General features: G+C 35.9%; 1 pseudogene; it reads right to left on the reverse strand.

Annotated features, from left to right (window-relative positions):
* Positions 1-22,022: 22,022 nt before the first annotated feature.
* On the reverse strand, positions 22,023-23,536 carry LOC149170723 (cytochrome P450 710A1 pseudogene; annotated as a pseudogene).
* Positions 23,537-23,838: the final 302 nt, after the last annotated feature.

Here is a 23,838-nt window from a genome sequence, read left to right on the forward strand (position 1 = left end):
ACATTGTAACAAAGATTCTCTTGATTTGAAACTCAATCATGGTCAACCATGTTTATTTTAGTGTTTATAATGCTTCTCTTAGGTTTATATAGCTTGGATTTATAATATTAGTCCCTTGGGTTTAGTCAATCGTAAATCAAACATGGCCATCCATGGTCAATCATGGTCAACCATGGTCGAATGTCGCATTGTGACAAACATTGTCTTGATATGAAAATCAACCATGGTTAAGCATGGTCAACCATGGTTCAACGTCGCATTGTAGCAAGGATTGTCTCAATATAAAAATTATCCATGGTCAACCATGTTTACTTTAGTGTTTATAGTATTTATCTAAGGGTTTATATAGCTTGGGTTTATAATCTTAGTCACTTGGGTTTAATGTTATTCTCTTGGGTTCATAATCCCTTGGGATTTTAGTATTAATCCATGGGGTTTATTATTCCCTTAGGTTTATAATATCAAACACGTGGGTTTATTATCCCCTTGGGTTTATAATATCAATCCCTTGAGATTATTATTCCCTTAGGTTTATAATACCAATGATGGTCAACCATGGTCAACCAAGGTCGAATGTCGCATTGTGACAAATATTGTCTCAATATAAAAATCAACCATAGTCAACTATGGTCCAATGTTGCATTGTGAGAAATATTGTCTTGATGTCAAAATCAATCATGGTCAAGCATGGTCACCCATGGTCTAACTTCACATTGTGACAATGATTGTCTTAATATGGAAATCAACCATGGTCAACCATGTTTATTTTATGGTTTATGATATTTATCTTAGGGTTTATATGTCTTTGTTTTATCATATCAATCATGGTCACTCATGGTCAACCATGGTCCAATGTCACATTGTGACAAATATTATCTCGATTTGAAAATTAATAATGGTCAACCATAGGTAACCATGGTACAATGTCACATTGTGACAATGATTGTCTCAATATGAAAATCAACCATGGTCAACCATGGTCAACCATGCTTATATTAGTGTTTATAATATTTATCTTAGGGTTTATATACCTTGTGTTTATAATATTAGTCCCATGGGTATAATATTTTTCAACCATTGTCAACCATGTTTTATAAAATCAATCATGGTCAACCATGGTCAAACATCACATTGTGACAAGGATTGTCTCAATATGAAAATCAACCATGGTCAACCATGTTTATTTTAATGTTTATAATATTTATCTTAGGATTTATATACCTGGGGTTTATAATATTAGTCCCTTGGGTTTAGTCAACCTTGGTCAACCACGGTCAAACATCGCATTGTGAAAAAGATTGTCTTGATATGAAAATCAAACATGGTTAAGCATTTTCAACCATGGTCCAACGTCGCATTGTAACAAGGATTGTCTCAATATGAAAATAAGCCATGGTCAACCATGTTTATTTTAATGCTTATAATATTGATCTTAGGGTTTATATACCTTGGGTTTATAATCTTAGTCCCTTGGGTTAAATATTAATCCCTTGGGGTTTTAGTATTAATCCCTTGGCTATATAATATCAATCCCCTAGGTTTAATATTCCATAGGATTTATAATACCAATCATGGTCAACCATGGTCCAACATCTCATTGTGAAAATATGGCCTTGATATCAAAGTCAATCATGGTCAAACATGGTCACCCATGGTCCAACTTCGCATTGTGACAAGGATTGTCTTAGCATGGAAATCAACCATGGTCAACCATCGTCAACCATGTTTATTTTTGGGTTTACAATATTTACATTAGGTTTTATATACCTTGGGTTTATAATATTAATCATGGTCATCCATAGTAAACCATGTTTATTTTAGGGCTTATAATATTTACCTGATGGTTTATATACCTTGGGTTTATAATATCAATCATGGTCAACCATGGTCAACCATGGTCAATCATGGTCAACCATGGTCCAATGTCACATTGTGACAAAGATTCTCTCAATTTGAAAATCATAATGGTCAACCATGGGTAACCATGGTCCAATGTCACATTGTGACAAGAATTGTCTCAATATGAAAATCAACCATGGTCAACCATGCTTATTTAGTGTTTTTAATATTTATCTTAGGGTTTGTATGCCTTGGGTTTATAATATTAGTCCCATGGGTTTAATCTACCATGGTCCAACGTTGCATTGTGACAAATATTGTATCGATATGAAAATCAATCATGGTCAAACATGGTTAGCCATGGTCCAACATCGTATTGTGACAAGGATTGTCTCAATATGAAAATCAACCATGGTCAATCATGGTCAACCATTTTTATTTTAGGGTTTATAATATTTATCTTAAGGTTTATATACCTTGGGTTTATAATATTAATCTCTTGGGTTTAATATTATTTCGTTGGGTTTATACTCCCTTGAGGTTTTAGTATTAATCTCTTGGGTTTATAATATCAATCCCTTTGGTTTATTAATCTAAGGGTTCATATTCATAGGGTTTAATATTATTCCCTTGGGTTTTTTTTTATCAATAATCCCTTGGTTTTTTTATTAATACAATATTTTCTTAATGCATAATTAATATATTAATATTATTGATAAATCCCTTGGGTTTAGTATTAATTAATATAGAATAATATAATAATATTTAAATTAATATTTACTAATACAATATTTTATTAATACAATAATTTTTAATATTATGGTTTATAATATAGGTTTTATAATTAGGACTTATAATATTGGCTTTGATATTAGGCTTTATAATATTAAGTTTAGAATATAGCATATATTAAGTTGACGCCCATGGTGTATATCAACCACATTTATTATTGTTGTTGTGCTAGTTATATTTTCTATCTAGATTTAAGTTTCCCATGTTAATTTTGACCATGAATAAATATTCAAGAAATAAAATGATGATATGTGGGAAATTATGACACATGAAACCATATATCTTATAGTGATTTTTTGAATAAGCAATCTCAAGTCAACTTCACTTAGTTTATTCCTTTATCTTCATGACATATTTATTTCTATTAATTTTTATTTTGTTCACTCTATTTAGATTTTTAGTTTGTCTCCAAGTTTTTCCTTGGGACACCTAAACTCTCTATCCTTTAGGTGCTCTTTTCCTCAATGCATTTTTGGATTAATGACAAGTGTCAATTTTTTTGTAAGTTAAAATTGTATTGCCTCAAAAAATCATGTCAACCAAATACATCATATAGTTAACTAGTTAAACATGTTTTACAATAGGTTGTATTAATCTTCTTTGTGGGAAACCAAATGTTTGTTACCACCTACCAATATACTAATTTATCCAAAATTCAAACAATTTCAAGAGATTCAACATATTTCTTTTTTTACTTGAAATGGAAGAATGAGAAACCCCAAAGTACTTCCCCACATTTAGTCGATGGTAAACTCGGTAAACTTTCATCCTTGATTATCAGAGTCTCGCCCCAAGGGAATCGAAGAGAGTCGAAATTGTGATAAAGAAACAACTAGCTACTTCACATTTGACTCTCGACCACTTGAGCTAACCCTTGGGGCTTTATAGATTCAACATAATTAAAGTATCTACTGTTGAATTATAAAGAAAAAAACTACCGACTATCATGAACCCTTGGGGCTTAAGAGTTTTAACATAATTAAAGTATCAACTATCAAATTATAAAGCAGAAAACTATGAACTATCATGCAGGAAATTAAGAGTCTGTTGATGTAATAGGGGCCAGATCTCTAGCTTTGGATCTTAGAGGAGTTGAGGGAGCAGGAACACATTGAATATGGCACTCGATGTGACCCAATATAGCATCCATTCTTTCTAAGCACACCCACTAAACCCTCTATACACATTTGATGTCTCCCAGGCTTGCAAATACATTATATCTTTCCTCTTGTTTTTCTGTGAGAACCCTGCCCAATAGGGTTTTTCATTTTCTAGTATAATCATATAGCATTGAAATACTACTTCCTCATCCCATTTCTTGCATAATCTCAGAGTCAGAGCAAGCATGTTTGTACCTAGCAGCAAGGGTTTCCAACTGACGGATTTCATTTCACATTTAAGGGGGATCGTTGAATGATAAGTTTCAACAACCTCCTCGGAAATAAAATAAAATAAAAAACGTTTGAAATGAGTTATGGTTTTTTGGCATCTGTTATTGATGATAAGCCATGGTGTTGACCAATGGTGTAGTAACAATGCCCATTTACAAAGCCTATTTATAAGTTAATAATATCCATGGCAAAAGGGTTTGAATATCTATGGCTATGAATCTTGTTATATTGTAAGTTTTTTTTTTTTTTCCCCTAGGAAAAAATCGTAATTTTATTCATGTTGATAAAATTACATTTTGTAGATGCTTATAGCATATGCAAATGGCTGAACCTGTAATAGGCAGCGACAAAAATAAAAGCTCAAAATGGCAAAAAACAGTTCCTGAAATGACAGGAAGACAAAACAAAAAGTAAATGTTAGCAGGCCTATTTCCTGCCTTTTTTCTTTTCTACTTTACGCCAGACTCCAGTGCTGATAGTAGGATCAAAAACAGCAAGTTGGTTTTCCTCTGAGTACGCTGGTTGATCTTTATCTGAGTCCGATCCTTCTGGGCTATGGGCTCTTTTGACTCCGCTTATTTCCAATTGTAAATTTTGCTGCTGTACCGAGCTGTGTGTCTCCAAATTGGGCTTCTCAGTGCCTTCGTTAGACTCTTCCCCCTGTCTCATTTGTGCATCTGTTGGTTCTGTGTTCAGTGCTTCCTCCTCCAGTGGTTCCGTATGCTGCCAACCTTTTGGTTTTTTCTGTTGTTTCTTGTTCCCTTTTGTCTCCCTACTAGTCAATGGACATGTGTATTGCAGGTGCCCTGTCTGCAGACATCTACGGCATCTGAATGCCGTGTTCTCGTAGTCAAGATTTTGCGTCCACAGTGAATTATTGAAATTCAATGTGATGTGATCTGGCAATCCTTGACTTAGATCCACCTCTACACATATTCTAGCATATGTGAATAATCCCCGCATAGCTCTGTCTTCATTTGTTTTAAGATGTTTTCCTATAGAGTTCCCAATGGCTGTTAATGCTTTGCGGTGCCAAAAATGCAGTGGGAGGTTGTGCAGCCTTACCCAAACTGGTGTTGTCGAAACAATCATGTTGTTGGCATCAAAGTCTGGGAACCAGGGGGTGATGAAGAGGCCAACACTTCCCCAAAACCAAGGCCCCTGGTTAATGATGTTGTCTCGTTCTAGTTCTATGTTAAATCTGACTATGAAGAAACCCTTAGGGCATAGGTATATTTCACATTTGGTTGACCATGATGTAAATACTCACTGATGTAATGCATCTGCTTTGGGCCAGTAACCATTAAATCTGCATATAACGACATTTTTCATTAAATCAGAGTATAGATCTGATACCTACGGCAATGTTACAGTAAGTAAAGGTGATTCTTGCTTCTGTTCCACGATGTAGGGACCTGGTAGCTCGGATGTGGGTGCTGTTCTGTGATTCAGTGGTTCCTTTCCTTTGACTGCGTCGCGGAAGGTTCCTGTAGTTTTAGAGCTGGTTCCCTTACAGCCGCCTCGTAGTCTCAGGTTGAGTATGATGGTTGAATCATTTGCAACTCCATAGTGCTGGAGTGTGTGATGATCCTGCATGCAGAGTCCGGAGTATAAGAGATTTTGGACTGTTGCTGGAATTCCCAATTTGATCTGGATCTCCTTTTTTAACCCTAAGACATCCATCCCTTCCCTGATCTGTATACAGTGATGTCTACCTTCTACAGATCTGATAAATATTTGAGTCAAGACTGACGGATCGGCCCTGTTCAAGCCCCGATCTATATGACTGAGCTTCAGATCTGGCGGATCTATAGTGATTCTGGAGTTTTCATGCCTTTCCGTTGAATAAGAGGGTTTGATACCTCCTATCCGCGGTGTTCTGGCTATCTCTGCCTCCGCTTTTCCACTTCCGCCATCAATATCCATCAAGGACTTATGATTATGGAGACCCTGATACCTGTCTAAAAAAGCCCTCATCTTAATGCTTACCTTGCTGATCGCGTCGCGCTTGATAAATTCGTAGAAATCGGGATGTGCGGTGGCGTAAACCCCGATCTCCGCATCTTTGGCCCTCACGTAGGCCTCGCCGCCGTCCAGTATGCTAAGACTCTGCCGCAGCAATATATTTCCCCCATCGATCTGTAACCAGCACTTCAGATCTATCAATATCTGCATGAAATCTTTGATCGGCCATGCGAATACGGGCATCAGGCTTCCATCTAGTTCTGCTGCTGCTCGGAACAGGTCCTTCTTGCCCAGGACGCGGAAGTTTCTGAATAAGCCTGTGGCGGCCATTCGATACCCTAGGTTCGCGGTTTGCTTCAGAGAAATCGCCGGGAGCTCAGGATTCGGCCTCCTAACAACTTTAGAGAACTTTTTTATTATATTGTAAGTTAATTATAAGTAGTAAGTTTTTATGGCTTATTAGATAAATCTATATATTTTTTCTTTTAGATTTAATTTAAAAAATGTTACTTAAATAAAATAACTATAAATATTTTGATTTTGAAATGAGTTATGGTTTTTGAGCATCTAGTATTCATAATAAGCCATGTTATTGTAACAAAACCTATTTAAAAGTTAATAATATCCATCGTAAAATTGGATGAATATTCATGGTTATCAATTTTATTATATTATAGTCTTATTATATTATAAGTTTATTGTAAGTATTAAGTTTTTATGTTTTTATTAATTAAATTTAAATCTGGTTACATCATTATTTTACACCAATAAATCTCATCCATACCTTTTTTGCTTTTAAATTAAAATTTTAAAATGTTATAAAATTAAATTAAAATAAATTTAAAAAATGTAAACATAATTTTTTTTCTTATATTATGTCTAACACCTACACATCTTCCCATATCTCTATGCTATTATAAATTTTATAAATATAACATGTTAATATGTTTTAAATTTTATAATTATAATAGATTAATACGGTTTAAACTAGCAATTGCACCAGATGTTACAAAGGAAACACTGTAAGGCATAAATTCTAGAAGAATCATGACGTCTAGAAGATCACTAAGTATAAAATTAGTAAACAAAATTCCATTCAAAGCTAGAAGATAAAGAGAAATCACTTATATGATGCTAAATTTACATATTCTAATAACCTTTCCAATATATATTGCCTCTCAAACTTCAAAGATGCTCTTTTAAGTTCTAGAAACAAATATTTGATCGAAAAGATCTTTTAAGTTCTAGCGACAAACATTTGATCAAAAAGATGCATTCATGTACCACTTTCTCTTAAGGTGATTGGAGTTTCATTTTCTTGTCCTTGCTTTACTTCTTTTAGGCATTTGGACTGGTTTGTGACACAAGAGGTTTATTCAAAGTTTTTTTTCCAAAATGACAAATTCAAAATTTACCATTGGATGAAATAGGTTTATTCAAAGTTTTTTTCCAAAATGACAAATTCAAAATTTACCATTGGATGAAATAGTTTAAACCAGAGCTACTAAATAAATATATCAATAAGGATAGTCACTGACATAGCAACTTTACACTTTACACTTTACACTATTTAGGATAGTCACTCACATAGCAACTTTACACTATTTACACTATTTGATAGGAGAGAACTGGATTTTGTTGAGCATTGATTAAATAATTCTTTTAGCTAACATAACAACTTTGATCCACTATTCATAGGTACCATGGTTTACTGTCATCCATTATAGAGGAGCCTATTTTCCTTTCCCACATATCTTGCCCTGTCTTTGTAGCACATGATGTTTTCTATTTTGATTAAGTTAGGATCCTAGAGAATTATCAATCCATTGAGGAATCCTTTGGATGGTATCACTATTTCTTTACATGTGTTCTAACATATCTTCACAAAAGAGAATGATTTTTTTCTTGTCACACTTTGTACACCATAGTGGAGTAGTGGAGTGGGTTTTTCCTGATTGATTATTATCTTTAACATGTGATGTTTTCTAGGATGAGAAGGGAGGTACTTATCTTTTAGGTTAATGGCCTATTATCATTCTACTAAGAGTCTTTTGACTTTATTTAGTTTCTATTTTGTATATTTTCATATTCCATTGTTCTCCCGTGCATTCATTTATCTTACTTTGATATTTGAGAGAGGTCATAATACCTAGTCCTTTAACTTCATTAGATTTTTACGATGACTTAACAAATTTGATATTTCTTCCCAGATATTTCTTTTTTCAACTACTAGAATGATTGAAATTATATATTTTCCAAGTTATATTCTCCATGATCCACTAAGGGGGTTAGGATGTCAATCTACATCATTTAGGTCTCCCTTTCTATTTTATGTGATTCTTCCTTAGACTCTTGAAGTTCCTCTTCCTTTGTCTCAAGTTTTTCTTTAAGATATTAGATTAGTAATGGAGAGCATTAGGTGATTTTTTTTTTTCCTTTTGGAGTTGTGTGGGGTTTATTTTGGTGAAAAATAAGGGCTCTACTCATAGTCCAAGTTTTGCACTAAAATGGAATGTACTCATAGTCCAAGGTTTGGATCCATTCTATATCTTGGTAGCATATGTTGATAGACTCACGGAGCACTCCATTCACATTCACATACACACAAATATGAACATATGAGGTGTAATCATCCATTATAGTGAGTTATGAAACTTTAACAAAGGAACTTAGGTTGCTTTCAACACCTTCAATAGTTTCTTGTTCCTAGAATTCTGAAGGTAATTCATTTTGTTACAAACACAAACTTTAATGAATGTTTCTTTATTAGGACTAAATACTTTAATGAATATTTCTTTATTAGGAATAAATCATATTTTTCAGTGTCTCATATTGATGCAGGAGCATCGGGACGGGCCAGCAATGTGGGAAATTGCCCACATGTTGTGGCTTGAAAAAAAAAACCGTATTTCATTTGCTGTTGATAGAGAGTCGAGTTCACAGTTAGTTTATTGTTGTAATAGTTAAAATATTTCCATTTGGTGTTGATTTGTTAGGCGCATCTTCTGTTGGAATAAATTTATGGTGATCACCTTATCTATTGTTAGAGTAATTAGGGGAGTAACAGCAACTAAAGAAGGGCGATTCTGGTGGAAATAAATGGCAAATTGAAGATCTCTTGGAGCGGATCAACGCCGATTTCTGTGGGCAATCTTGATTTAGAGCGCCTGAAATCTGGTAAATTGTTTAACCATGTGTTATATACCTGTGCTAACCACCGATTGTGGCAATTACAGCTGTGTTGGACCGGATTCTTGGGCGATCATCGAACCTGCATTAAACATCCAACTGAGATATGGCGGAGGGGCGTATTCATTGGAAGAAATTGCGGTCAAAGGAGAATGCGTGGATGCTCTTCCCAAAACGCGCAAGATCCAATCACTAATAACCATTACGGTGGTGGGAATTAGTTGAGGCTCGGTGTTGGACCAGCGTCTTTTTGGTTTTGTTGTTCATTTAGCAATGTAAATTGAGGAATAGATAACAGATGTGTGTTTTTTCCTTTGTTTATTGAGGACCTGCGTTGTCAAGAAATAGATGAACAGATGTTTCGTTTGATTTCTTTTGTTTTTAGTTGTGATCTATTATGCGTAGGTTAAGCCTGTGATGTGCTGGGTGATAGAACGCATCGTATCGGTGGATGCAAATGGATGAATGAATCTGAAACATTTGGTAAATTGTAATAATATAGCGCAGGTGGAATACAACGTACTCTGTTTTGTTTGAACCTCACAGGTGTCATATTTTTTTTATTTGCGTTGGGAAAAGGGTATGATGGCAGCGTTTATATGTTGCTAATAAAATCCCGTTGATGTGAAAAGAATAGAGGCACTGTTTTGATAGTCCGACAATTTCAAGTTGTTGAAGATCGCTTATCTTTACTGAAGTCTGTTGTTTAAAAAGAAACAGAGTTTTCTATGTTTGTAGATCGGCCTTTTAAATCTGAAGCAAATTGATATGTATGGTTGCTGAGTCCTGTTGCTTGTAGATTGAGCTAAAGACTTTCAGGTACATTATTTTTGGTATCAGAGCCATACTAACGGGTGTTTGCAGCAAAAGATGCCGCCAAGGAGAGGAATTGGTCGAGGAAGACCAGAACCTAATGCAGTCCTGATAGAAGAAGTGCGAAGACTGCGTGAACGAATGGAGACAATGGAAACAACCCAGAGAAGAGCGCCTGATGAGGGGGCTGAAAGCTCTTCAGAAGAATCTGAGGAAGATGTGGAAGCAGAAGAATTGAATGAAAACGTTAAACTCGTGAAGATGCTGGCGAAGGTTGGAAGCAAACCCAAGATAGAAATTCCTATGTACGAAGGGAATTTAAATGCCGAGGAGCTCATGGATTGGATCAGATCCATAGATCAGTATTTCGATTATGAAGAGGTTGAGGAAAATAAGAGGGTGAAGTTTGCAGTCACTAGACTGAAGGGCCATACAGCCATCTGGTGGGACGAGTTACAGACATCAAGAACGCGGAAGGGGAAATCTAAGATCAAGCAGTGGGATAAAATGGTAAGCAAACTCAAAGCTAAGTTTTTGCCTAAAGACTATCATTTGAATCTTTTTAAGCAGATGCAAAATTTGAAGCAGAAAGGAATGTCTGTTAAAGAATATACTGAAGAATTTTACAGGTTAAACATCAGAACAGGGCATGTAGAAGATGATCTGGAGAAAGTAGCCAGATATGTTAATGGGCTAAGGTATGAGATCCAAGACGAGATTAGCCTGTTAAGTTTGAAAACTGTTGAAGATGCCTATCAAGCAAGTTTGAAAGCAGAGGAGAAAATATTGCGGAAACAGAGTCAAAGAAACAGAGGAAAGAGCTCAGCAAGAGGTAGAGGATCAGTCAGATCCAGAGGAACACAGCATCAGTTTGAAGCAGGAAGTTCAAGCAGCAGATCACCACAGATGGGTGACTCTAGTAGAGGAAGATTCGCGCCCAGAGGAAGAGGGCGAGGAAGAGATGTCAGGTGTTATACCTGTGGAGAATGGGGACATACGTCGTGGAATTGTCCTCAGAACAAATCAGCAAGCCAGAGAGGTGCAAATGTGGCTGAGGCAAAGCCGGAACCACCTCGACTTGTAGAGAAGGAAGAACCACCGAAGGAAGGTGAATCATTGCTGCTCAGAAGAACTTTGTTGAGATCAGAAAAAGAGATTGGAGAACCTGCGCAAAGGAAGAACTTGTTCAGAACTACATGTAAATCAAAGGGTAAGTGCTGTAAGGTTATAATTGATAGCGGGAGTACTGACAATCTTGTGTCTACAGAGATGGTGGAAAAGCTTGGGTTAACAAAGAAAGCGCATCCTGCACCTTACAAAGTATCTTGGCTTCAGAAGGGTCATCAAGTCACCGTGACAGAGCAATGTAATGTGGAAATGCAGATTGGCACATACAGAGATGTGATTTTATGTGACATAATGCCCATGGACGTATGTCACCTGTTATTGGGGAGACCATGGAAATTTGACCGAAAGGCGATTCATGATGGAAGAAGAAATACATATACCATAGAAAAGGATGGAGTTAAGCATACGTTGCTGCCAGTGAAGAATGACGCTGATAAAGAGCTACCTGAAAATAGTATCATGTTGGTGAGTGGTAAGGAACTGCTACAGGAGGTTGATAAAAGCGAAGAGGTGCATTTCGCTATCGTGGGAAGACCAAAGGTAATTTTAACCTCCACAAATTTAAATGATTTGCCTGAAGAAATTCAATCTGTGTTAAATAGTTACGTGGATATCCTTGTGGATGAATTACCAAATGAATTACCACCCGTTAGAAGTATAAGTCATCATATCGACTTAATACCAGGAGCAAGTCTACCTAACAAAGTTGCATATAGATTAACTCCTCAGGAAAATGCAGAAGTTGCAAGACAGGTTCAAGAGCTGATGGACAATGGGCTGATTCGGGAAAGTCTGAGTCTGTGTGCTGTACCAACGGTGCTTAGTCCGAAAAAGGGAGGAGAATGGCGCATGTGTACCAATTCCAGAGCTATCAACAAGATAACAGTCAGGTATAGATTTCCTTTGCCCAGGATGGATGATTTAATGGATTGTTTAAGTGGATCCAGGTACTTCACTAAGATAGATCTGAAAAGCGGGTACCATCATATCAGAATTCGGGAAGGCGATGAGTGGAAAACCGCTTTCAAAACCAACACTGGATTGTATGAATGGTTAGTGATGCCTTTTGGGCTCACTAATGCGCCCAGCACATTCATGAGATTAATGAATGAGGTTCTAAAAGAATACACAGGTAAATTTGTTGTTGTTTACCTTGATGATATCCTAGTTTTTAGCAAAAGTAAAGAGGAGCATTTGGAACACTTGAAGTTAGTTTTGAAAACTCTGCAGAAAGAGAAACTACTAATCAATCTGAAGAAATGTAGTTTCATGAAAGAGGAGCTGGTATATTTGGGATTTGTGATTTCCAGAGACGGTTTGAAAATGGATCGGGAAAAGGTACAAGCAATCAAAAACTGGCCTACTCCCAGAAGTGTCTTTGAGGTAAGAAGTTTCCATGGACTTGCTAGTTTCTATCGAAAATTTATAAAGGGATTTAGTCAAGTTTGTGCACCAATCCTTGAGACAATCAAGGAGGTCAATCAACCATTTCGATGGACAGAAGAAGCTGATAGGAGTTTTAATCTGTTGAAAAGAAAGATAACAGAAAATCCAATTCTAGCCTTACCAAATTTCGAGAAAGTTTTTCAAGTGGAAACCGATGCAAGTGGAGAAGCAGTTGGTGCGGTGCTAAGCCAAGAGCAAAGGCCAATAGCATATTTAAGCAAGAAGTTAAATGATGCAAAGAAAAAATATTCCTCTTATGATAAAGAATTTTACGCTATTGTGCAGGCATTAAAAAAATGGAGGCATTACTTGCTACCGAAAGAGTTCATCTTATATTCAGACAACCATGCTTTGCAGTTTATTAATAACCAACCAAAGCTAAATCAGAAGCACGCCAAGTGGGTGGAATTTCTGCAAAGTTTCACTTTTGTAATAAAGCATAAAAGTGGTAAGTCTAACAAAGTAGCGGATGCATTGAGCAGAGTAAGTTTTCTTTTGCAAGAATTTAAGGTGGGTGTTGTAGGATTTGACGAAATGATAGAGATGTACAAGGATGATGAGGATTTTAAAGACATCTACACAACAGTGCAGAACCCGGTGAGCAATAACAGAAGTCAATGGATGGATTACCTTGTTCAAGGAGGCCTGCTATTTAAAAGCAACAAATTGTGCATCCCAAAATGTTCCATGAGAGAGAACATCATTAAAGAGAAGCACAGTGGAGGATTGTCTGGTCATTTTGGACAAGACAAAACTTTTGCTCAGGTGAATGCTTTTTATTATTGGCCTAAAATGCAAACTGATGTCAAAAAGTTTGTTGAGAAATGTAGGGTATGCCAGTATGCCAAAGGAAGGAGTCAAAATACCGGACTATATCAGCCATTGCCCATACCAGATCGACCATGGGATGCAGTCAGTATGGACTTCGTTTTGGGTTTACCAAAAACTCAAAGAGGAAATGATTCTATATATGTTGTTGTAGACAGATTTTCTAAAATGGCTCATTTTATTGCTTGTAAGAAGACTAATGATGCCACACACATAGCAAATTTGTTCTTTTCAGAGATTGTAAGATTGCATGGTTTGCCTGTAAGTATTGTATCAGATCGAGACACTAAGTTTGTAGGGCATTTCTGGAGGACACTTTGGAAGAAACTGGGAACTAAGCTCAGTTTTAGTTCAGCTTACCATCCTCAGACGGATGGACAAACTGAAGTTGTAAACAAAAGCTTGGGGAATATATTAAGAAGTTTGGTACATCAAAATCCCAAACAGTGGGATTTGGCATTAGCTCAAGCTGAATTTGCTTACAACGACACACCAAACCGAAGCACTGGAATGAGTCCATTTCAGATTGTGTTTGGAATGCATCCGAGAGGGGTATATGAGCTAAGAGACTTGGGGAAACAAGAAACCAGAAGTGCAAGTGCTGAAGATTTTGTCGAACAAATGCAGAAGCTATAGGAAGAAGTTAAAGGTAAACTACAGGAAAGCAGCAAGAAATACAAGCAAAAGGCATATCTGAAAAGAAGAGAAAAGGAATTTCAAGTGGGAGATTTAGTCATGGCATATTTGAGAAAAGAGAGATTTCCTACAAAAACGTACAACAAGCTGAAACTGAAGAAGATAGGGCCATGTAAAATCAAAAGGAAATTTTCAGCCAATGCATATGAGATTGAGTTACCAGAAGGGATCGGAATATCTCCCATTTTTAATATTGTAGACCTGTATCCATTCAGAGAGGCAAAAACAGAATTGCAGACTGAAGCTACAGGTGATGAAGTTCAAACTGTGGATTGGGCGAAACAGGTAGCAAAAACATTCAAGAAAGAAGTTGAAACTATTTTAGATCAGCGGATATCCAAGAAAACTCGAGGGCAGACATATTTTCAGTATCTTGTCAAGTGGAAGGAGCAGCCAGTGGAAGATTCCAGTTGGTTGACAGCAACTGAATTGCAGAAATATGGCATAACTCTTGAAAGTTTAAAGAAACAATCTTTTCTTCTTCGGGAGTCTGATGCAGGAGCATCGGGACGGGCCAGCAATGTGGGAAATTGCCCACATGTTGTGGCTTGAAAAAAAAAAACCGTATTTCATTTGCTGTTGATAGAGAGTCGAGTTCACAGTTAGTTTATTGTTGTAATAGTTAAAATCTTTCCATTTGGTGTTGATTTGTTAGGCGCATATTCTGTTGGAATAAATTTATGGTGATCACCTCATCTATTGTTAGAGTAATTAGGGGAGTAACAGCAACTAAAGAAGGGCGATTCTGGTGGAAATAAATGGCAAATTGAAGATCTCTTGGAGCGGATCAACGTCGATGTCTGTGGGCAATCTTGATTTAGAGCGCCTGAAATCTGGTAAATTGTTTAACCATGTGTTATATACCTGTGCTAACCACCGATTGTGGTAATTACAGCTGTGTTGGACCGGATTCTTGGGCGATCATCGAACTTGCATTAAACAGCCAACTGAGATATGGCGGAGGGGCGTATTCATTGGGGGAAATTGCGGTCAAAGGAGAATGTGTGGATGCTCTTCCAAAAACGCGCAAGATCCAATCACTAATAACCATTACGGTGGTGGGAATTAGTGGAGGCTCGGTGTTGGACCAGCGTCTTTTTGGTTTTGCTGTTCATTTAGCAATGTAAATTGAGGAATAGATAACAGATGTGTGTTTTTTCCTTTGTTTATTGAGGACCTGCGTTGTAAAGAAATAGATGAACAGATGTTTCGTTTGATTTCTTTTGTTTTTAGTTGTGATCTATTACGCGTAGGTTAAGCCTATGATGTGCTGGGTGATAGAATGCATCGTATCGGTGGATGCAAATGGATGAACGAATCTGAAACATTTGGTAAATTGTAATAATATAGCGCAGGTGGAATACAACGTACTCTGTTTTGTTTGAACCTCCCAGGTGTCATATTTTTTTTATTTGCGTTGGGAAAAGGGTATGATGGCAGCGTTTATATGTTGCTAATAAAATCCAGTTGATGTGAAAAGAACAGAGGCACTATTTTGATAGTACGGCGATTTCAAGTTGTTGAAGATCGCTTATCTTTACTGAAGTCTGTTGTTTAAAAAGAAACAGAGTTTTCTATGTTTGTAGATCGGCCTTTAAAATCTGAAGCAAATTGATATGTATGGTTGCTGAGTTCTGTTGCTTGTAGATTGAGCGAAAGACTTTTAGGTACATTACATATGTAGACTAGTTGAATTGGAAAAAATAGCATCCTCTAAAAATATGCTCATTGTCTTCCACATAGGTGAAGAAACCCTTGGAGCCTAGTTTGAGATCACTTTTTCCTTTCATTTTGCATGTAGTATTGACCTATCATGTGAGGTATTTTTAAGAGGGCCAAATCACCATGAATTTTACAACAACTATGTGGTCCTTTTATTAAATGTGGTTACCCACATTTGGAGATGTGCCATCATACTTTAGGTTCTCCTTCACTTTGGCCAAGCAACCACTATGTAGTTTTAAGGCTATCTTCCTCTCACCAAGTGCATCTATGGTGGTATCCAATCCTTCCTTGCACCACTCTTTCCATTCAAAGGTTGTTTGACAAAAAAAAAACCACATCATGCCACATCCTTGAAAGATAATGTGTCATTTTAAACCACATCATGCCACATCCTTGAAAGATAATGTGTCATTTTCTGACAAGGAGTCACGAATTGACATGCTTCAAAAAGGACACACTGATGTAAAAAACCAGAAAATGTTCAAGCAATAAGAACCAAAGTGTAACATAGTACCTAAATAAAAAAAAAATTGGAAGCACCATCATCATTTCTCAAAATAAAGTCTATATTTAGATCCTATTAATTAAACATAAAAAACTATATAATATAAATTACAAATTCATAGTAATTTTTTTTTCAAATAAAAATATTTCAATGAAATTTTATACTTTCCATATCTATATAAAACTATAAAATAATTCATATTTAAAAATTTATCACATTTTTCTTCTAATTTTTATAGAGATGATTAATTTATAGTTATTAACGAAATAATAATAAATCTTACACTATTATATTATAATTAACCTTAAAAAAATAAAAAGTAATCAATTTACTTTACTACTAAATTTTTATAAACAAATAAAAATCTTCATAAATGTCTTTCATTTAAAGAAAATTTATTCTCATATAATTATAGAATACTTGATCCAATCACTTACGTAAATTTTATGCCATTCACATATTGCCAAGATGTAACTATCAAAATATCAAACATTGTGCCCAAACACTTAGCTTTAGAATGAAAGCTATAGAAGACTTTGAATTGATATTTATGATGAAATATCTATGGTGTCTTTTTTTGCCCAACTTTGATCTGTTACAACATAATCTACCATAATCTACCCGCATAATCTACATGTAAGCTCTGCACCCGTGGCCACTCTGCACCCGTGGCCACCAGTAAAGGAGAAACAAAGGTGCATAATCTACCTGTAAGTTCTGCACCCGTGGCCACCAGTAAAGGAGAAACAAAGGTTCTACCACCAGCAAAGGAGAAACAAAGGTTCTAGAGTGCGTCCTGCACCAGAGTTAATTCTCTAATGCAGTTAATTCTCTAATGCTCATCAATTTGGAGGCTCTTGTCGGGATTTCCTCCATTGACCATCATATATATCTCACAGAAGTTGACAAATTCCCCAGAAAATCCTTGAAATCGCCTCGGATCAAATGGAAAAAATCTCGATGAAATATGTTTACATGCTAAGCCTTCAAAGACATTGAACTTCAAAATAAAAACTACTAAAAATAAAGAAAACAATTAGCTAATACTTTATTTTTCATAACATTATATTTTCAAATTCAAGTTATATTAATATAAATATGAAAAAAGATTAATTAAAATTTAAATTAAATTAAATCTCATTATAAACATTTATGGTAGTTGTTTGTAATATATATAAATTTATAAAAATACAACTTCATTTAACGGGTCGATAATTTTGTTTAAAATTAAAACAGTGTTGTATAAATAGTAATATTTATTTTTTAAAATATTTTAAGAATATTTTGTAACTTATTATATATCTAATTATTTAAAAATATAAGCTAAATATTTAGGCCGATAGGCCTTTCCTATGCATCAACTTTTCGTCAACACTTTTACTTTGATCCGTTAGATTAGATGAAACACTTTCAACCGTTGATCTGAACCAGAAAACAAAACAATGGAAAATCAAGAAAGCACGGAAAGTCAAGAAAGCACAAAAGCTCAAAAAAGATTCTATGCAAAAAAAATCAAGAAAGCACGAAAAAGATCATAAAAATCAAAGATCAAAAGAAAAAAGCTCAGAAAAGCAAAGATTTTTGAGGATTTTTATTTTTTAAATGCAATGTATTATTAATTTATTTTTATAATTTAATTGAAATATAAATTTTCAATTTTCAATTTAAAAATTAGTTTAGATTTATTTTTAGTTGTAAGTTTATTATGTGTTAAGAGGGATTTGTTTTTGAGGTATTGATTTTTTAAGAGTGAAAAAAGATTTGATTTTTTTTGCATTTGGTAGATGTAGAGTTAAAATGAATTTAGATTAGTTTAAATATTAACCTTTAAATAACTCACATTAGAGAAAAATACCATGGGAAAAAACCATAGATTAAAAATATGATAAGGACAAACCATGGGTTGGAAAATTTTACATTTTATATTTTAATTATAATTTGAATAAGTCAAAATGTTAAACATTGTAACATCTCTCTAAAATAATTAAATTCAATTTAATTCCATGCTAGCTCCCATCATTTTCCTGCTCAAAAGATAGGCGTTCTCAACACCTTAGCTACTTCGACGGGCATTGCAAGTTTATGACGAAAATCACCTTGAAGATGAGAAAACTGACCTCTTGGAAGTTTTTAATAAGAATGGTTATAGTAGGTCTCGAGGTCTTAAGGCTTTTCAAAATGCTGAAAAGGGTCCTAAGAGTAAGATTGACCCCAAGGATTGGTCTTCCGGTGTTCATCTTCCCTTTATTCAAGGGACCACGGATAAAATTGCTAGGATCTTGAGGAAGCATGAGATTCATTCTTCTTTTAGACCTCTTAACACTATATGAAGTTCTCTTCATTTTGTTAAGGACCCGATTAACCCCAAGGATTAGAAGGGTGTTTATATCATTCCCTGTTCTTGTCGAGCTCCTTATATTGGTGAGACCGGTCAATCCATTAACCAAAGGATTTGTGAACATGCTGTCGACATTAGGCATGGAAGGTCTCGCTCCTCCGCTTTGGTAGAGCATGCAGAAAAAACCAATCATCACATCTCCATTGAAGAGGCTAAGGTCATTGCGAGGATTGACCATTTTCATTATCGTAAATTTAGAGAGGCCTTAGAAATTGAAAAAAAAGACTTGTTAATTTAAATAGAGATGATGGCTGGAGTATCAACAAATGCTAGATTCCTGCGCTTTCTTCCTAAAAAATTATTTTTATTTATTTATAGATTAATTAATTAATTTTTTTTGTTAATCCCCATATTGCTTAGTTTATGACTCTCTTAAATTATTTTTGGTAATATGAATAGGATTAAACCTTAATATTAATATAATATTATATATAATAATATTCATTAATAAGATTATATAGGGTTATGAATCCTTTCTCACTTGAAGGGGATGTGAAAAACAGAGCGATGAGGGTTCTGTCGGCAGGAGGACTCGAACCAGGGCAGCGGCAGGAGGACTCGAACCAGGGCAGCCTAGGCCATGGGCAGCGGCAGGAGGACTCGAACCAGGGCAGCCTAGGCCATCGGCCTAGGGTGCTGTAGACTAGACCTCATTTTGGATGACGAAGACTAGGAGGTACGGGGTGGGTCAATAGGTTTTCTGTGGAGATGGTCCATACAATGGCCATGTAGGCTGTGGGTTGGATCCAGGGTGCTCAATAGATTATACCCTAAATTATTCATTAATCTAGCATGTCAAAGGTATGAATCAACAATCCAACTGTATATATTTGTGATGCTTACTGGTGCAAATTTTCATTTTTTCACAAATGCATAATAGCCAATAGATTTACCTTAAATTATTCAACGTCCAAAGATATCAATCAACAATTTTCATTTTTTCACAAATGCATAATAGCCAATAGATTTACCTTAAATTATTCAACGTCCAAAGATATCAATCAACAATCCAGCTGTATAAGTATATGTGTGACGTTTACTGGTGCAAATTTTAATTTTTCACAAAAGCAGAATCGTTGTCAGGGTTTACCGGGAAGAGTTGTGGCAGTGTAATCAACCACTCTGATTGAACCAATATCTCTTCTAAAAAAATTCAACAATTCCAATTTAATAATCCTATCGGCCTCTATTTGTACCTTTTGGGACAATTGCTAGTAATACATCTCTGGGCACTCATGGCTACACAGCTATACAAACCTTTAACCGTAATCCTATTTTCTGCAGATAACGCACATGAAAAAAAAAAGCAACCATTGTAACAGATTCAACCTGGGCACCCTCCAAATATGATCCCGTCATGTTATACCGCAACAAACCAACAATCCACACCCCGACGTTGTTGCCTCGGCCCACAAAGATGATTATCCCGGACACCATCGCTGGTGGCACACCCATTATTGTTACCCAATAGTATTATTGTTACCAAATAGTATAGTTGTCCCATTATTGTTACCCCAATAGTATGCTTGTCCCGACGAGGCTTCCCACCCACAAACAAACCCATCTCAGCTGTCAAACCACGAAACCCTATCTGCAGTGGAGCTCCATAGACACTGGCCGCATCCCTCCGGATCCAGTTCACAAGTTTGGACACAGGGTTGCCGCTCGAATAAAAAACAATGCAGTCATTGCATATAAAAGACAATACAAAAACAGTGCAGCCATTACTAATACACTGTGAAAGCTTATTGTCTATCAGAGGATGCCCGACAAACACCTTGGAGAGCTTATCGTCTATCCTAGGCTGCCCATCGAACACTTGTTCGTGTGAATGAAGTCTAGCACAGTATCACATGGAAACCCGTTAGAGATTTGTAACTTACTAATAACCGTTTTCAATCGAATGGCTGAGGCTATTTCTTTCGTCTAACGCATAAATCAAAGGCACACAAACATACAGGCGGCGTGGGAGGGAAGTTCGTTTCAGAAGGAACGCCTTACGGCGTAATAATTATATATTTATATAAAATGCGCCTTCTAGGGTCGAATATCGTGAATTTTTTCTTTGAACACTCTTTATGTTCTAATGCTAACATTCGTGAATTTGCTTTGAACACTCTTTATGTTCTAATGCTAACATTCTTATGTTTTAATGCTAGACAATAGACGTTACTGTAAGAGATGACCGACCTGCTCTAACGTAAAGTTTGTGAATAAAAATATGGTAACTTCAAAGTATTTAACAAAAACAAATTCAAAAGCAGAATGTTGCTATGAAGTTGGAGACTTCAATCTATACCTTTACTCAGACGGAGAAATAATCAAGTTCAAATTATTGTTGTGGCCACCCATAAGTTTTCTGTAAAAACATTAACTTTCAGGATGTACAAAAACAAAATTGGTTATGTCCATCTCGAATGATTCATTCCAATTTCCGAATAGAAAATGATAATGGAAAGAATGAATGATATGAGAAAACACTAGAGCTCCCACTCAAAAAAATGAAACCCATATGAATGGTCTATGAATTCAGAATTCAAGGGAGTGGCAACTTTCAAATTGTACAAATACATTGGGTATGTAGCAGGTAATCACATAACATAATGAATGAATGATATGGAAAAATGATCCTAGGAAAAGTAATGAAACCTATATGAATTATCTATCACTATCAATTCAATAAAGTGAGAAATGTGCCAGGAATTGAGGCTATACAATGCAGAGGCGTCCCATCCATCCAAATATGGTTGTTTTGTCCATAGGCTAATCAAATAATTTCTTTCGAATGAACAGGTCCAAGTGTAATATCCTTTGAACCATGAGAAACAAAACTCTTTCTCTTTTTTTTTTCTTTTTTAAAAAATAAGAGACGTTCTTACATTAATATGATGAATCGTACGTTAGCTTGTTTTTTACCATCCCTTTTACGTTAAAAAAAAACAACACGCATTCTTTCATTAATATGATGAACAATACACCTCTTTTACATTCTGTATCAGTTTCTTACCATCCCTTTTACATCTTGTATCATTTGTGCCAAAAAAAACATTAGCCTCTTACCAGTCCTGCAACCTCCATCTAAATCTAAAATTCTTCTTCTATGTACAACATTGATATCTTTTGTATTATCTCGATGGGAAGTTTGTGATAAGTACTAGGTACAAACATAACTGTTGACCAAAAACAAACATACTAGGTACTAACATAAACATTGACCAAAAACAAACATACTAGGTACAAATATAAAAATTGACTAAAAAGCTAAAAATGACTGAAAACAACTAGATGATTGATTCATACATCATCATCATATTTGGATGTCCCCATCTTTCCTATTTGAGAGGACAACAAGACAATCATCCTCTGGGACAATGGTAGGAACATAAAAGAATTCATCACAATCACGAGTCCTGCATCTCTTGCAATCTACCAATGTAGAAAAGAGAGCAACAAAAAGCATGAGATGATTAAGAGCATATCTTTTCCCAGCACACTAATGGGGACTTACTCCAAATGGAAGCCAGTTTCGTTTATAAATCTGATCCTCTTGACGGGATGGAGAAAATTTGTCTGGGTCAAACCTATGGGCATCTTCAAAGCCCTGAAAGGATGACTCAAACACAGAAGGAAAGACTATTGAGCCTTTGGGAATTGTATTCTTCTCTGTTATGGGAAAATCAATAGCAGCGATGTGAGGCACAAGTGTTATAGGTGGGCGGAATCTGACAACTTCTTTTACTACCATTTCTATGTATTTCATCTCTCGAATCTGTTCTGGAGAAATGGGTGCATTAAAATCAGGCTTGATTCTTCTCTGTTCTTCTCTGACTCTCTCTAGAATTTATAGGTTGGATTCGAATAATGTTATAGCCCACATCAAAGAAGATGTAGATGCATCTTAGGTAGCAAACAGAAAGTCAAAAGTATATCCTCCAATTTCACTGTCATCAGAATGTGGAAGTATAGGGGCATCTGTTCTCTCTGCTTCTTTAATTTCCTTTACTGTCTTAGCCATCCAAAAATAAACTAGACAAGAAGATTCCTCACCCTTATCCATCATCTCCTTTCTCTCATGAGCACAACGTGCCAGAGTCTCTTCGAGACGAGACACCGCGTGCCTAGCTTTATAGATTTCAAAGACCGCAAAACCGATTGGCAATGTTATGACCCCGGTATCAAAAATATTGTAATATCTGTTAAATTTTTCTCTAGATTTATTACTCAAGTATGGACCCACGAAAACATTCTTCGATGTATCCAATTCAAGTCCCTGCAAAGAGGGTGCAAACCATTTTCTGATATGCTTTCGGATGACATTCTACAGTATTGCCACATATAATCCCAGAGCTTTGAGAGTGAAGTTGGGAGCGATCCGCCGCCTGAGATCCTTGTGCTCATCACTGAACATAAAGATAAGATTGTGCTCTCCAAATATCTTTTTGCCAAATGGGTGTCCTACCATTTGAAAAACATCAGGTTTCACATTGGCAAATATCCCACATTAGCAAATATCTTGTGGGAGAGCTCTGAATCACTAACAAACACAATGAATTTACCAAGCAGAAGGTTTCCTGCCAATCCAACACCTCTTGGAGCCTTAGCTTGCTCTTCCCAGAATTTAGTTGGCTTTTGCACCATTCCAATAGTACCTCCTGCAAATGGAAGCACTATTGATGAGCCTGGCAGGGACCCTTTTTTCATTCTGTATGTAAACTGCTGCCAAGCTATTAGTAGGAATACCAGGGTAGCCATCACAGAGTTCCAGGTTAATTCCATTGGGAAAAATCCGAGAAGAAGAGCAGGATCATTGATGGAATCCATTTGGGTAACAAAAAATAAATGAAAATCAATACAATGAAGCCTGAACAAAAGAAAAGAAGGAAAACGTAAGCAACTACGTTAGCGTATTGAATTCAAAATCCTCCCAAAACCTCCCTCCTCCCTTGACACGAAAGAAGTAGTGCAATTCTATCGGATAGCAATGCTCAATACTATTTTCATGCCATTATATTCCATGGCTCACAATTGTCCTTTCATTCACATAAGATCTTCTGTGAAAGCAGTGAATCTTGATCTACATAGAATTCGTCCATGGAAATATATTCTAAGAAGAATTAATTATT

The sequence above is a fragment of the Pinus tabuliformis genome, chromosome 4_2, assembly GCF_031772625.1.
Source record: "Pinus tabuliformis cultivar Carrire ecotype Pingquan chromosome 4_2, CPIR1, whole genome shotgun sequence".
Taxonomy (NCBI): Eukaryota; Viridiplantae; Streptophyta; class Pinopsida; order Pinales; family Pinaceae; genus Pinus; species Pinus tabuliformis.